The following is a 14,462-nucleotide window of genomic DNA, read 5'->3' on the forward strand; positions in this document are numbered from 1 at the left end:
TTTTGTGTTTACACTCACTCTTTCAAATAGATGCAAGTAAAACACAGCAGAAAATAAATAAAATCAAAGACTAGCGGTCCTGTTGCTCTATTTTCACCTGTAAAGCAGGACTGGGGTAGGCGGAGGTTTACCCTGGTGCAGGTGTGCTGCAGCGGTCAGTGGAAGAATCCGCGAGTTTCTCTGTGAGTTTCACATTACAGTCGTAGCGCACTCGCTGCTTGCTTGGAAGTTTAGGGGTTTTTTTCACTGTAAAAAGAAGTTTTCCTCCCACGCACAACGGACACTAATGTTTTTGTCACTTTTTATGGAATCAAACTCAAAATAAGGTCAGTACTTCCACGCTTTAAACGCTGCACGCTCATTCTCTCTCCGCACTGGATATATTATCCATTGTTGATCTGCACACAGCTGTTGTCATGAACGTCGCACTCGCTTACGTCACTGTCATGAGACATTCTCGCAAAAAATCACGGTTTTAGTAACGCAGTAACGCAGCGTTCCTACGTGAAAGTAAGGGTAATCTAATTACCGTTTTTGCAATAGTAATCCCTTACATTACTCGTTACTTGAAAAAAGTAATCAGATTACAGTAACGCGCCCATCTCTGCTCCTAACACAACTTTTTTTTTTTCTCTGGAAACATCTGCACACACAGCATGTCAACATAAAGCTAGCAGCAAAGAAGCCAGATTCATGTTGAGGCTGAGTGTATTCTGACCCCAGCTCAGGTGAAGCCTGAACTTCAGCAGGTAACAAAGGCAGTAATGAGCAGTCCGCCTTGTAGTGCTGTAGCTTCCATTTCTGCCTGTACATATTTCTACAGTAGAATCAGAGTGGCGATTGCTCCGCTTTGCTTTGTGTCCATTACTTTAACAAAGTAACAACCTTTTTTTGAGTGATGACCCTGAACGCTTGTGCTGAAGACGGTGGTGATTTCACAACACAGTCAAAAAACTCCTCTATCACAAACCTACATAAAGATGTAGTTAAGGGAATTTTTTATGCTCAATTTGTCTATAGCATGAATTAGCATGAAAGTATTCAGTGTTATTGTGATTTGTGCTGTAATGAGCTATTAATAAAATGATGATATTAGCAAATATTCTCAAAACGTCTGATGGTGAACGAAGGCCCCAAATGCAGACTCTTAGATCGGCCTGGATCAAATGAAAACAACCTTTTATTGGAGGTGAAACAGTAGTTCAGCAAGCAGCAAGAAATAACAAAGTCAGTGAACAAACAAAGGAAGCACTAGGGGTTATTCCAGGTACTCAGAAACAACAGGAACCACGGAAAACAGGAAACAGTGCAGTACAGGTGGACATAACAAAGAACAAGGACAAAGTGAGAATGTAAATACACAAGACCTGATGTGGGCAGAGTGGGGACACATTGGGAACTACACACAGCTGAAATAAAGCTGATAACGAAACAGAGGGAAGCAAACTAAGAACAAGTCACAAGGACAGATGACTATCAAAATAATACAGGAAGTAAATAAACAAAAAACACTAATCGGGTTAACTAAACATAGGGAACAAAGGGGAATACCACACATAAAACAGAAACTGAAACCGGCACAAGGCTTGAATCATAAAGTCAAATGAAAGACAGCTAATAATCAAGTCCAGAAATCAGGAAATACTGGATCAAAGACCCAGGACCATAACAGATTCATTCCAAGATGGCTGTCGAGTTGTGATTCTTGCTTCTAGAAGCACTTTGCTATCCATATTTTGACAAAAGGAACTCAGTCAAAAGTAACTGGCAGGCAGTGGAAGAATGTCTTGTTTCACCCTCTAAGTGGGCATTTCTCTAATGATGTGATGTCAAGTAAAAAGGATAAATAGTCCGTTGAACAACAACTTTAACATTGGGGGTGAATAAAGCAGATCAGCATTCTTATTTGCTATAACTGTCATGCTGGCTTCAGGACGTACAGTCTGGTATTATTACAGAAGCTACTGCAATGATGAGGTTTCTTTGTAGATCAGCAGGGTGGCTGGGGCGACTGGGTGGCTCTAATTGGCAGAGAACAGCAGGGTTCTTCCTCCAGCTAAGTCACAGCCTCCTGGTTGTGGGCTGCACACTAGCATGCTATTCATTACCCCGAGAAAACCCTGGCCATGGCTGAACAAATAACAGAACCACAAAGCAACTCAGTGAAAGTTTTGGGAAGGAATAGCAGTATCAAGCTGCTATGACCCAGTTGTACTTTAATATTGTTTTAACCTCTTTTTCACACTTCCTTTAAACCAGCTGGAATGAATTTATCTTGTAAATGTGATAACAAAAGTCCAAAAAGCATGTGAGAGAGGTGACCTAGAGAAAAGATAAAGAAAGAAAAGTTCAGTATGTGTTTGTTTTCAGATTACATGTCCTCTAAGAAGAGTTAAAGTGGTGTAAGGGGAGTCGGAGTGAAGCTGAACTAAAACGTAAAGTTTGACTCACGTGCCAAACTCAAAAAAATATCACCTGACACTGTTTAATTTTTAGATTAATGTCAGGGTTTCATGGTCTGAGCTTTTTCCCCCTTTTTAGTTCAACAGCTCTACAGAACAAGTTAGTGTTGAGTTTTTTAAACAGGAGATTTTCTTCAGGAGTCAGCTGAGACCAAAAGTAGAACCAGAAAAATAGTAACTTTGTTTACTGTTGGGTGGAACTATTTCTCTTTGTTCGCTAGATATGAATTTATTGATTTTTTTTTTGCCAACATGTTCATAAGCAGGCCCAGTAAGGATAGTAAAATCTGGTTTGGACATACAAATGTGTGTGTGTGTGTTTATAGGTGTGTATTGCAGTCTTTTATTTCTGTTCCTTTCTGCCTTCCAGATTTAAATTGGAATTCTTCAAGTCTTTATTTGCCACAGATTGTCTCTTTTTCACAGGACTCCTTGAAGTCTCCTGAAAAAACTACACCCCATGATCAGTAGCTTCTAGAATCTCCTTTTGCTACAATAACTTTAACTAATTATTTGCTCTATGACTTATCGGTCTTTGTGGACCAATTTTGGCCCACTCTTATTTCCGAAGTTTTAATTCATTGATGTTTCTGAGTGTTTGTTTATGCACAGCTTTCTTAAGGTCCCATCACAGCATTTCAGTCTTGACTTTGACTGGGCCATTGCCAAACGTTGATTCTTTTCTTTCTCACCCATTCTGTTGTAGATTTGCTGCTGTGCTTGGGATCATTCTCCTGCTGCATGACTTGGTTTCAGCCAAGTTTTAGCTATCGGACAGATGGATTTACATTTGACTCTAGAATACTTTGATATGCAGAGGATTTCATTATGATTGACGGCAAGGTGTCCAGGTCCTGTGGCTGCAGAAGAAGCCCAAATCATTAACCCTCCACCCCTGCGGCTGATAGTTGATATGAGGTCTTCATGCTCATATTCTGTGGTTTTTTTCACCAAATGTGGTGCTGTGCATTATTGCCAGTCACCTCCTCTTTGGACTTGTCTGTCCAAAGTGCATTATTTCAGAACTATGGTGTTTTATTCAAATCTAATTTTGCAAACCTAAGCTGTGCTGTTTTCTTATTTTCAGAGAGAAGAGCCTTCCATTCAAGCCATACTTGTTCTTTTTCTAATTTTACTGTTAACTGTGACCTAAGATGTGGTTCGTGGACGTTTTGCATTGGATGGTCTGACCTTGAGGCTGATTTTGCTGGGACATCCACTCCTGGGGAGATTGTGTCATTTAGTTAATGTAGACTTAAATACTCCAGACCAGCAAACTGCCCAAACTTCTGGGTTTATAGAGGTTAGTCATTTGAGTGGTGGCTGTTACTTTTCCTCTTAATTCTTGTGGAAGCAGTAAGAGTGTCCTTAGCTTTTCACAGGACTACACAGAGTCTTGTGAAAACTTTCTTCCTCACATGAATATATATGATTTCCCACCAATGCTGCATAAGCTAGAGTTTAGCTTTTACCAACCTACATAAACTTCTGTTCAGACAATTTACGGTGGATTTTTTGTTGTTTATAAAGATAATGGAAAACCTTTTTATGCACTACATGACTGACAGTATCTTTACCAGTGCCCTGTGTTTGTCATGGTTTGGCCCAGACCTGAATGACTATTCTGGATTGTGATTATCTAGTTTATATGAATTCATAATGATGTGTGTTTATAAGGTGGAAGAGATTGAATTTCATACTGGTTAGACAATAGTAATAGTCGACCACTGTTTCCTTATTTCCTCTAATTTATGTCCATGTGGAACTGCAAATAAATATGAATCTAAAAGTGCAATCTGAAGATAATTACATACTTATATCTCCACTAAATTCACATGTGAGTGATCTCACCCTGCCAGCATTTGATAGCTGAATTGTCCATTTGTGTTCTTTGTGTTTCCACAGTGAATAGCTTGTCAGGCTTCTTCCTGACAGCGGGGGTCAGTCGATAAAAACGAAGCACTGCGTTGGCCCTCCAATCAATACTGCTTTCTTGGGTTCCCTCAGCAGGAGCTGCTTTTATAACTCGGTGATGTTGCATATTAAATTGTGGTGTTAAATATAGCTGCCTTGCAGTATGATGTTAAGCGGTGAAATATTCGTTTTGTGCTCACTACATTAACATTCCTTTTTGGTTGACTGATTTGGTACACAAATGAAATGCTGAAACACCAACTGGAAGAATGAAATGATTAAAATTTTTCCATGAAATTGCAATATTTCATTGCTTTTCTAGTTTGCATAGTTTACAGACCACACCAGAGGCACAGCGATATTAAAGCTTCGGGACTAGCATGTTTGGGGGATCTAATTTCTTCTCATTTACCCAAATAATGCTCGACTTTTGATTTGTAAATTATATTTCTGCACTTTGTACAGACTAGAGTGCAGATGATTCATTTGCTAAGTGAAAGGAAAGAGTTAACTAGGAATGGGAATCCAGAACCGTTTCTTGTAGAAAACCGGTTCCCAGTAGTCTACCTGCCTATCAATCATGCTTACGTGTTCTTGCAATCCCACTACAATCAGCTGATTTCAGTTAGCATGCCAGAGGAGGAAAATAGGGACGCAGTCTAGAGCATGCATATGGACTTTTGTTTTTATTGCACAAAAGGATGAGATAAATGGTAACTGCATCCAGGATAGAAACAACCGCAATATGGTGCCAACACAACTTCTGTTCTTTGCAAGCATCTGACAGGACAGCATGCTAATGGTAAGCTAGCCAAGAACCCAGAGTGAAAGCTGAGTGAATGCCGACCCCAGCGGTCAGACCCTTAGTTTCAACAGGTAACAAGCAGATGAGCAGCCAGGCTGTAGCCTGTTCATGTTTCTAAAGCAGAATCACTGTGGCGATCGCTCTTTTGTGCTGGTTTTCATCTTTGCTTTGTGCGGTCAGCTTTGTATGCTATTAAGAGAAACATGAAAGTACTGTAACGAGTAGTACAAAAAAAGGACTTCTTCCCAGCAGTAATTAGGTAACTACTGCACTACTTTTAAGAAAAATGTTCTGTGTAATATGTGTAATAATGACTTTTTTGAATAACAACTCCAACACTGATCACAACAAAGACTGGAAACACCTCCACAAACATAAACAAATATTTGACCCACAGCACATTAATTGCAGGAATGTAATTTCTTTATTGATGCTTAGCAGTGGTGCTGACTCTCAAAACGGAGCCAATGAAAACTCAATGACAATCGATGAGAGGATCGATAAGGAATCAAATCCATAAGTGATATCGATTATGGAATCGGAATCGCTAAATTCTTATCAATTCCCATCCCTAGAGTTAATATTCAGAGAGGGGCTTAACGTGCCACCAGGCAAAGGGCTCAGTCATTTTAATCAAATTTTAAAAACTGTGCACAGGAGCCAACATTTCTTAAAATCTCTCTTGGAATATCTGACATCTGTGAGTTCACACACTCTCCCAGATTCGGCCATTTTGTTTATCCTATTATAGACAGGAGCTCTGATTCAAAGAGCCAGCTCAAAAACGCGATTTGTCCTGATAAGCCAATAAATGCCCCTTCATCAGTTTAGTGTTCAAACCCATTAAAGGAGCACTCTCCTTAGCAGAACAGAAAGAGAATGACTGAGTACAAGGAGCGCTTCAGAAGACACTCATTGATCTGAGGGATCTGAGAAATAAGCTTTTGCATCTCCGCCGAATGTCAGTGACTGCATTGCAAACAGACAAATCAAATTTTTTACCGTGTTTTCATGAGTCATGGAACAAAGGTAGGGTTCTTTCAAACTAAGTTTTATTTTATTTCCTTTTTCTTTAAAAAAAAGAAAAAGATTTTATTTTTAGCAGATTTGGAGCAGGTGAAACCCAGGCTCAGGTGGGCAGAGGGAACATTTCATTAATTCTGTAAAGGGAACCCAACAGACTGAATGGAAACGCCTGTGAATCCCAACAACACGGGAGGTCTGTGGGGTTTACCAGGCCTAAACTGTCTGTGGGAGGCACACGACGAGATGGTTCACATTAATTAAATCTGCCATATGTTGGCACTCTCTTCACATCACAGGCTGCGTGTCCCAAAGCACAGCAGATGTGACAAACTATCAATTGTTTTGAAAATGAAATCTATTTGGACTCGAACAAGAGAGGGTGAGTGAATCAGCCGCTTCGAGCCACTTCCTTTGCGTTTTGGCAGACATCACAGTGGTCCATCTGAACGCTTGCCAAAGGGAAGCAGTAACATGTGGTTAGCCGTCCTGTTATTTGTCACTTTGATCTTTGCATAATAATATTTTTCAAAAGGAAAATATGATGAAGTCACTAGCATTTGAAAGGTTGTTTTTCCTTTTGGCTCTCATTCCAAGCTTCGTTCGATGGTTTCAGATTGAGCAAAGGCAACATCACACGGTTCACTGGAAATTTTTCATTTAATTTCAGAACAGAGTAATTTCAAACAATGTTGCATCTCACAGAATCTCCTCGTAGTGGCATTAAGAGAATCACAATCAGCTTGCAGCTTTGCTCTCTCCAGCTTGGGAGTTAGATCATCTCTGCTGAGAGCATCATTGTCAAAGTTTTTGAGGTCTTTATTGCCACTAATTAGTTTGCTGTCTCTGAGAACCCCTGAAGGCCCCGTCGGTTCGCTCTCGTTGCAATCATATGCATGTGAAGTGTCTATTTTTTAATTCTCTATAGTGAGTTTATCGTTTAAGTGGAAGGGCTCTGGCTGCTTTGGTCGATAGGATCCTCGTGGAACAGAGCTTGATGGGCCTTTGAATCAATAATTCCTCAAACTGCATCAACAGGGATTAACTACCCCTCTGAGGGAGCTTCTCAGGTCAAAGCTTGGCCCATTTAACAGCTAATTAGATGCTTTCTATTGAGCATATGGTTCTTGTGCAGCATCTGTTTCAGCAGAGCATACAGTTAATGCTGAATTTGCACATGCTGGTCAGTGGGAATACTGTGAACCTGCTTTGGCTAATAACAAGTAGCTTCCTCAGTTTCAAGTCTATTTGTCCTCGCCTTTATTTTTGCTTTGATCAATAGTAGCGGACTGCCAGCAGTACATTCATTGACATGACTAATGTCAAATTGTCTAGTGGAGTTTTTAAGCACAATTCTTTTTGAAACCAGAGAATCATCATGATGCCAGAGTGCCCCTCCACTGCTCAATCAATCAAGCCAGAAAGCAAGTGGCAACTTCCTCTTCCTATTACATTTCAAGACGAATGGTGCAGCAGATTCTGTGTTCATTATTCTTTAGATACCAAACTAATCTCCATCAGCGCTTAGTGGCTATTGTGTTTTTGCTCCCTCTTGTTAATCGAACTGCAGGCAGCGTCTGTTGTGTGTGGAATAATACACAGCCATGACGCACTGGAGACCATACTACAGGTCTCTTCATAACAGACCCCTCTGATTATATTTATGAAATTCAATTACTCTGACACAGACAGATGGACTTGCTGTCAGTGGGGACGCTCGTCATTTGTTAGCATCAGCAGACATGTCAGCCCTGAGGAACTGATGGAACCGAAGCTGTGTGTCTGGAAACAAAAGAAGGAAGGGAAAGAAAGAGAAGGACAAAAAGATTGAGGAGAGGAAGAAAAGCGGTAATTGAGGTTTACAAGCCGGCCATCATACTGTTGCCCTGAAGAGCCTGCAGTCATTTAAAGGGAAACACGTCCATTTGCATTCAATCCAAGAGAGAGATGAGAAGAAATTTGTCATTGTCAGAAACCCAGAGTGAGGATGTGTGCAGTTTAGCCCAGCATTAAGCTGGAAACCAGGGAAAAGTGCTAGTGTGGGTCTTTAAATTGGGGGGAAAATTGTTTACATGGTGTGCAATATTAGCACAGAAAGGACAAAAATCTAAATGAAATGAAGAAATTGCTCGAGGAGGATTTACAGACTTCAGAAAGACACCACTGTTTCTACTACATGCCAAAAAAACAGTCCATCATATAATCCACATATAATTCCACAATGTGGCACATTTTAGTTTTATTTATTGCACAGAATCAACAGGAAAGATATAACACATTGACTGGGGAGCTTTGGGTGCAGGTCAGCATAATTAGGCTTGTTTAATATAAGAATATAAATAATTATCTTGTCATTTAAAAATTAAATATTGATTTTGTGTTAATAATACACAGGAGAGATAATTATGTAGTTGTATTTTTGTTTGTGCTTTAAGTGTAATTCATTTGCCAGAGTTGGGAACACGGCGGCCCAGTGATGGTGTAGCTGTGGTGTTTGCCTCAAAAGAGCAAGTTTAGAGGTTACATGTTTCTGTGCTTGCCTGAGTTTCCTCCAGTTGCTCAGGCTGCCCACAGTCCTGCAATGGACTGGTGATCTGTTGAAGATTTACACCCCGCTTCTATGACCTTATGTCGGCTGCACCAAGCTGTAGCTGTCATGACCTTAGCTGAAGAAGTCATTTGAAAAAGGAGGAAGTCATCTTTTTTCTCTTCACAAACAAAACATAGAATAAAAAAGATGAAGAAAATGTGACCAATGTTTTGTTTTGGGGTTTGTTTGGTTTTCTGCAGTATTGTTCTCTTGATTTTTTATTTTTTTGCTGCTTAATCATCCTGTAAGGCAGGCAGGGGACGTCTATAAACAGATGTCATTGTGTGTCGTGGAAATACAGCATCCACTATACAAAGAAGTAAAAGTAATCAGCTTCTGACGCACTGATTCTTACCATTCTTTTTGATAATCTTTCTCTAAGTCCCAAAACACTGTGGGGGTCCAATACTGAGTTGCAGCTGTACCCTTTCATACTATTTCTCAAGTTCTTACATCTGTCCTAAAGACAGAGCTTTCAACAAAAGCAGACAGTATCCGCCATGCAGCTGCCTCAATACTCCAGCGCAACAGCTGAAAGCCATCCATGCTGATACTTTTGTGGTCTGGGTCCATTTCCCTATCGCCTCAACTCCCTCCTGTCTGCTCCTTTTCCTTTTCAACATATTTAAATTGGATGTCTCATATGGTGTTTCAATGAATATGAAATCTATTCAAATTAAACTGAAAGGAAAAGATACAGTACTTGGGCCTTTAATCCTGCGAGATGTTGCTCTGTTAGGTGCCCAGTGTTGGTGAATTATGGATGAGTTTGAAAATTAAAGCTAGTTGGGAATTCACTGAGGAACTGCTGACAGTGTTGGTATACCTTTATCTAGACAGCTGGAGCTGTGGGGGAAAAACATAGAGGGATGGCAGTTCAATGCAAAGAATGTTAGATAAAAGCCATAAAAGGAAAAGGAAAAACTGCATGAGTCTTTGTGTTTTAAACTTGCCTCAGAATGCTCCACTGCTGCAAGCTGGGATGAGTGGGCTAGACGGACGGAGGCCAAACCAAACTCATAGGCCAGGTCTGAAGAGTGTGGCATGTGAAGTGATTTGAGCCTGCAGGGTTGTGATCACACCTTCCTCCTTCTGCCTCTGCGATACTGCAGCCCACGCCTTATTCTGCACTTTAGTCCTACTTGTGCGAAAGACTTACATGTAGGGGAGCAGAGAAAATAAAATAAAAATAAAAATCCCACTGACATTTTCACGCCTACTGTCCTCTGAAAGTGGAGCTGGGAGTGAAGGGAAAAAGGAAATGCCAAGCCGTAGAGGAGGGAGGGAGGGAGGGTAGTGGACCAGCGCCCACATCTAAAACATCTCAGTGATGCTCACTTGAAAAAGATTTGCACTGCTTTTTAAAAAAAAACCTTCCGGAAGACAAATTCTCCCTGGGGTAAGATCCTTGAGAGGAGCTCAGGCTCTGGCTGGTGAGGGGCATCAGTGTGCATGACTGAATGCCAGTATAAAGACTGGTTTACTGCATTCTACTGAGAGCGCCCCGTTGAGATCAGGAGAAACAAAACCAGTGCTTTGCTTAAAGCTACAGTGCAACCACTGATTCCTCTCACTTTTGTATTATTTTTGTATTCCAAGATCCAAGCTTTTCAACAACCTATATGACAGTTTGAAGTACATTACTACTTTTCACAATGGTGCCTTTTTCTTGCAGGAATTGTTGTCCAACTTTTGCAATGTCAAAGCAAAATGATGGTTCAGTTTTGATCATCGTCTGATGCCCAAAGACTGAAAATGTTACAAAATGCGGCACAGTGGAATACGTAAGGGAAGCTCCCAGCCAGACATTGGGCTGGTATTATTTTGTTTTCTGTTTCAGTTCATCCACATCTTCAGTTTTAATTTGATGTGTGTGAGAGGCAAACTGCAACTATGTGGGGGTGGAAATTTCCACTCTAGTCAATGTGCCAACTATTTAGAGTTGCATATTGGAGTAAGTCGATTCATGTTAGTTTAGAGAAAGAAGGAAACTCTGGGAGTCAATAGAAAGGAAGTCAAACAAGTCGGTTTAGATTGAAACAGTCAATTGTACAGAGCAAAGGCACCTTAGTGGATAATAGCTTTAGCACAGCCTGGCTTGGAACCTATGTGTTAAGGAAGTGTCAAGGAGGAAAAGTCTACCACTTTGGTTAGGAGGTGGTCAGTCTGATGGAATCAACTAAGGTTTGGAGAGTAAAAGATTGAGTTGCACTCCTAGGACCTAGTGTAGAAATTCACTCGCCACTAACTCAATCCACAACAGAAGCCAATAATCCCAAATGTGGTGTCCTTAGGCCCTGAACTGTAGGCTGGAATCACAATCCCTGCACACAGGTTTATAAATTGTTGTGTACTCTGCTCTCAGTGTTAGCACGGTGGTTTTCTCGGGGTCACTCCTAGAAACACTGTAGCTTCTTTTTCTTTTTCACCATCAATACCCCACAAATGTTCTTGAAATTGCAACATTGTATCCCTGACCAGGAATGATTTGGTTACACACTGGGGACATCATTTCCAATAGGTCCAGTCAGGCCCTCTTTTATAGCCCAATAATGAATAACCAGTATTGATTTGTGCAGTTGTCTTTCGGGAAAGAAAGCAGATTGTCCACTAATCAGAAAGTTGATGGTTTCCCTTCTACTGCACGTGTCAAAGTGGACTTTTAATTCATTTAATGCAATAATTGTCAATCCTTAGCAAATGGCTACAGAAAAAACAACTGTTATTAAATTAACAAATGTTAATGTAGCTTATGAAAACCTAGATTGACATTATTAATTAATTAATTACTTAAACTTGCATTACTGCGTCACTGTTACAGATTTTGGTCTGGTATTGGTATTTGGTATTTTGGTCCCAGTCTGTTTCAATGTTTCCTACACATACACCATGTATATAGTTCCACTCACATATGTATACATATACACTGCTTTTTATTCTATTCTATTTATTTATTTTTATTTTTTCAGCCTTATTGTATATTGGTTTCTCTTCTCATTTTAGCACCTTTGTGGTCCAGCTACCCAATTTCGCTGTGCAAGAAACTGCACAATGACAATAAAAAGCTCTAAGCTCTCTAAGAAGTTGTCTGTTTGAGCTGCCTCTGATAGTAAAGTTGTAGAAATGCAGCAGATAACCAAGCAGTAATCCAGATGTCAGCATGACTTTCCTTTTAAATCTACTTTTTAACCACGAAGCAGTGTTTCAAGTCGATGTTTAAATAACTATCAGTCAACATCAGAATGTCAAACCATGCAACCAGCCTGCACGTGGATAGTTTATAAATCTTTTTTTCCCTTCTTAAATGCCGCTTGCAGATTGATTTAATTTATAGTGTTGTACATCCTCATACATCAGCGACTGGGTAAACTTAGATGCAAGAGAATTTTAATGCAAAAGTTTGAATTTGAACATTGTATTAATGCTATGTTTCTTATTGCAAAAGATACGTCTTCCACTTTCATTAGGATCAAGCAAAGAAAGACAGCATTACAAACAGGCCGACTGTGAATATTCAGTTATTTACCCACTCAGTAGAAGCCTGCTGTTACTTGCCTCCTGCTTGATGCTGTGTTATTTCTCATTTTCTCTCTCTAGATGAGCTCTCTCTCTCTTGCCGGAGCTCCTGCCGCTGCTTCATTGTGCATCATAAAAATGGGCTCAAAATAGCCGCCGCATTTCATAAGCATAGACACCTCTAAAAATTAAACATTTCTAATGCCTGTTACCTCTAATTGTGATATACCTAATTACCCTTTGCAGTATCGCAGCAGTTTTGCAATCAGCATGTGCCCTTATATGGGATGTATTTTCAAACCAATAGAGCAAATAAGGACAAAATCAATTGAGTGTTTAATTATTCTAAAGATGAAAATGTGTGATTTATGTCCTGCTGACATTTAATAATAAATGCACTGATTGTCTTAAATGGACTGCTGATGGTGAAGCTTACACACTGATACATGGAAATCTTGCTGTTGAGACTCACTAGTGCCTCTTTAAACTGCTGTGTGTGTGTGTGTGTGTGTGTGTGATACTGCTGACGATGCTAAGTTTGATGGAGGCTTGCTTGCATTTACCTTGAGGAGTTCTACCCAAGATACAGATCCGCCAGCTGGCCGTTTGATGTTCGCCATGAAAGCTCCTTATTAGGATCAGTGGAAAACACAATAAATAATCTGTGAGTGAACCCGCGCTCGAAACAAACGCTTGGGAGAGATGTCACAAGAATGCAGCTTTCACTACAAAAGATATAAGAGCCAGACTTATGAAAGCCTTCTCTAGAAGCAGACACAGTGGAAAGAGAGAGCGGAAGAGAAGACACCGAGAGCAAAAGATGACCGATGAAGAGGAGGGGTGCACTGGACTTGTGTATCTTTGTGTGTAACTGTTCTGCGCGCATGGGGGGAAATAACAGCGTTTGAATGATGGGTGTGACAGAGGTTGATGTTTGCTCAGGGCCTGTGTGGCTCCAGTAATAAAGACACTGTGGCTCAAAGTGGCTTCATTCTGTCCTAAATGATCCTTAATCTCTCTGTAAATGACATCTCTGGCTCCCAGTAAGGAGAGTGAAAAATGCAAACTGTTCACGCCAGTGCTACTGGGATTTTATGGTCGTGTCAAAAGAGAAAAAGATGCCAAGCTTAAATATAATAAGTGTTCAATTTGTAATTGTATAATTTTTATATATATAATATTCAGAAATGATAGACAGCATTAGTGCGAGGAAATTACAGCCCTCAGTAGCCCCCAGCACTTAAGAGGCAGAAAGAAATTAAATAGTGTCTGCTGTGAAAAGCTATATTTAAGTACTGTTGTACAGTCAGTCTAATAAAAAATAAAAATACCCATTTCCTGATGATATTTCCCCAATCATCAGCAGCACTTTTTTAGAAATCATTTTAACAGGAATGCCAATATGTTGTGTGTTCTGCTCTCACCAGCTTCTGACCTTTCTTGAATCAATGTTTGCCGATCAGAGCGCAATTTGTGGAGCTAACAGAACAACAGAAATCATTCGCCACCTCTCTGCCACCTCACACACATTCGGCTTTGAACACCCCTGTATGTACATTTATGTTTATGTATGCACATGAGTGCATAATGGCACAGATGTTGATCAAAGCATGCCATCATGTGACAGTCTGATAGCACGAAAGCACATAATTTGCAGACCTGCTGGCTGCTAACCCAGATAAAGACCATAAAGTGTCAGCCACGTAATAATGAAACCGTATGACACACCTGCAGCTGGAGGATCGACTCCAAGGACGTCTTACAGCCTCCTTTGCTCCTACACATCATTATGACCAGTGAATTGTTAAGGCAGGTGATTACAGACAGCTATGGAACAGAGCAGAGGTGAGATTTATGTGATAGAGTGGATTCAACTGACACTAATGCAACACAGGAACTGGAAGGTCAAGTAGGTGCTTATCAAAACAGCGCTGGAAACTGGTTCACACTGTGTCTGAGCACCTTCTGGTTTGTGACACAGGCAACAAAGCCTTGAATTTTAATGGTAGACAAAGCCTGTTCATGGAAAACAGTTGATTTTTACATTTTTATGATTGGAAGCAAGGTGTATGATTAAGAAAAATTGTGTCTGTTTATTACGAGTTAATGAATATATCATATAATTGAGTTTTTTTTATTAATCCCTGCCGGT

At 40.2% G+C, this 14,462-nt stretch overlaps 1 long non-coding RNA gene across 2 annotated transcripts; it reads left to right on the plus strand.

Annotated features, from left to right (window-relative positions):
• The first annotated feature begins 278 nt into the window (after window positions 1-278).
• LOC102076044 (uncharacterized) lies at window positions 279-4,728 on the plus strand. Of its 2 annotated transcripts, none has more exons than XR_002062948.2 (4): window positions 279-326; window positions 3,169-3,380; window positions 3,550-3,765; window positions 4,368-4,728. It is a non-coding gene; the product is annotated as an uncharacterized LOC102076044 (long non-coding RNA). The 2 variants fall into 2 exon arrangements; XR_269425.4 differs by lacking the exon at window positions 279-326 and adding an exon at window positions 641-749.
• The last annotated feature ends 9,734 nt before the right edge of the window (window positions 4,729-14,462 follow it).

Source organism: Oreochromis niloticus, linkage group LG7 (genome assembly GCF_001858045.2).
Source record: "Oreochromis niloticus isolate F11D_XX linkage group LG7, O_niloticus_UMD_NMBU, whole genome shotgun sequence".
NCBI classification, from domain to species: domain Eukaryota; kingdom Metazoa; phylum Chordata; class Actinopteri; order Cichliformes; family Cichlidae; genus Oreochromis; species Oreochromis niloticus.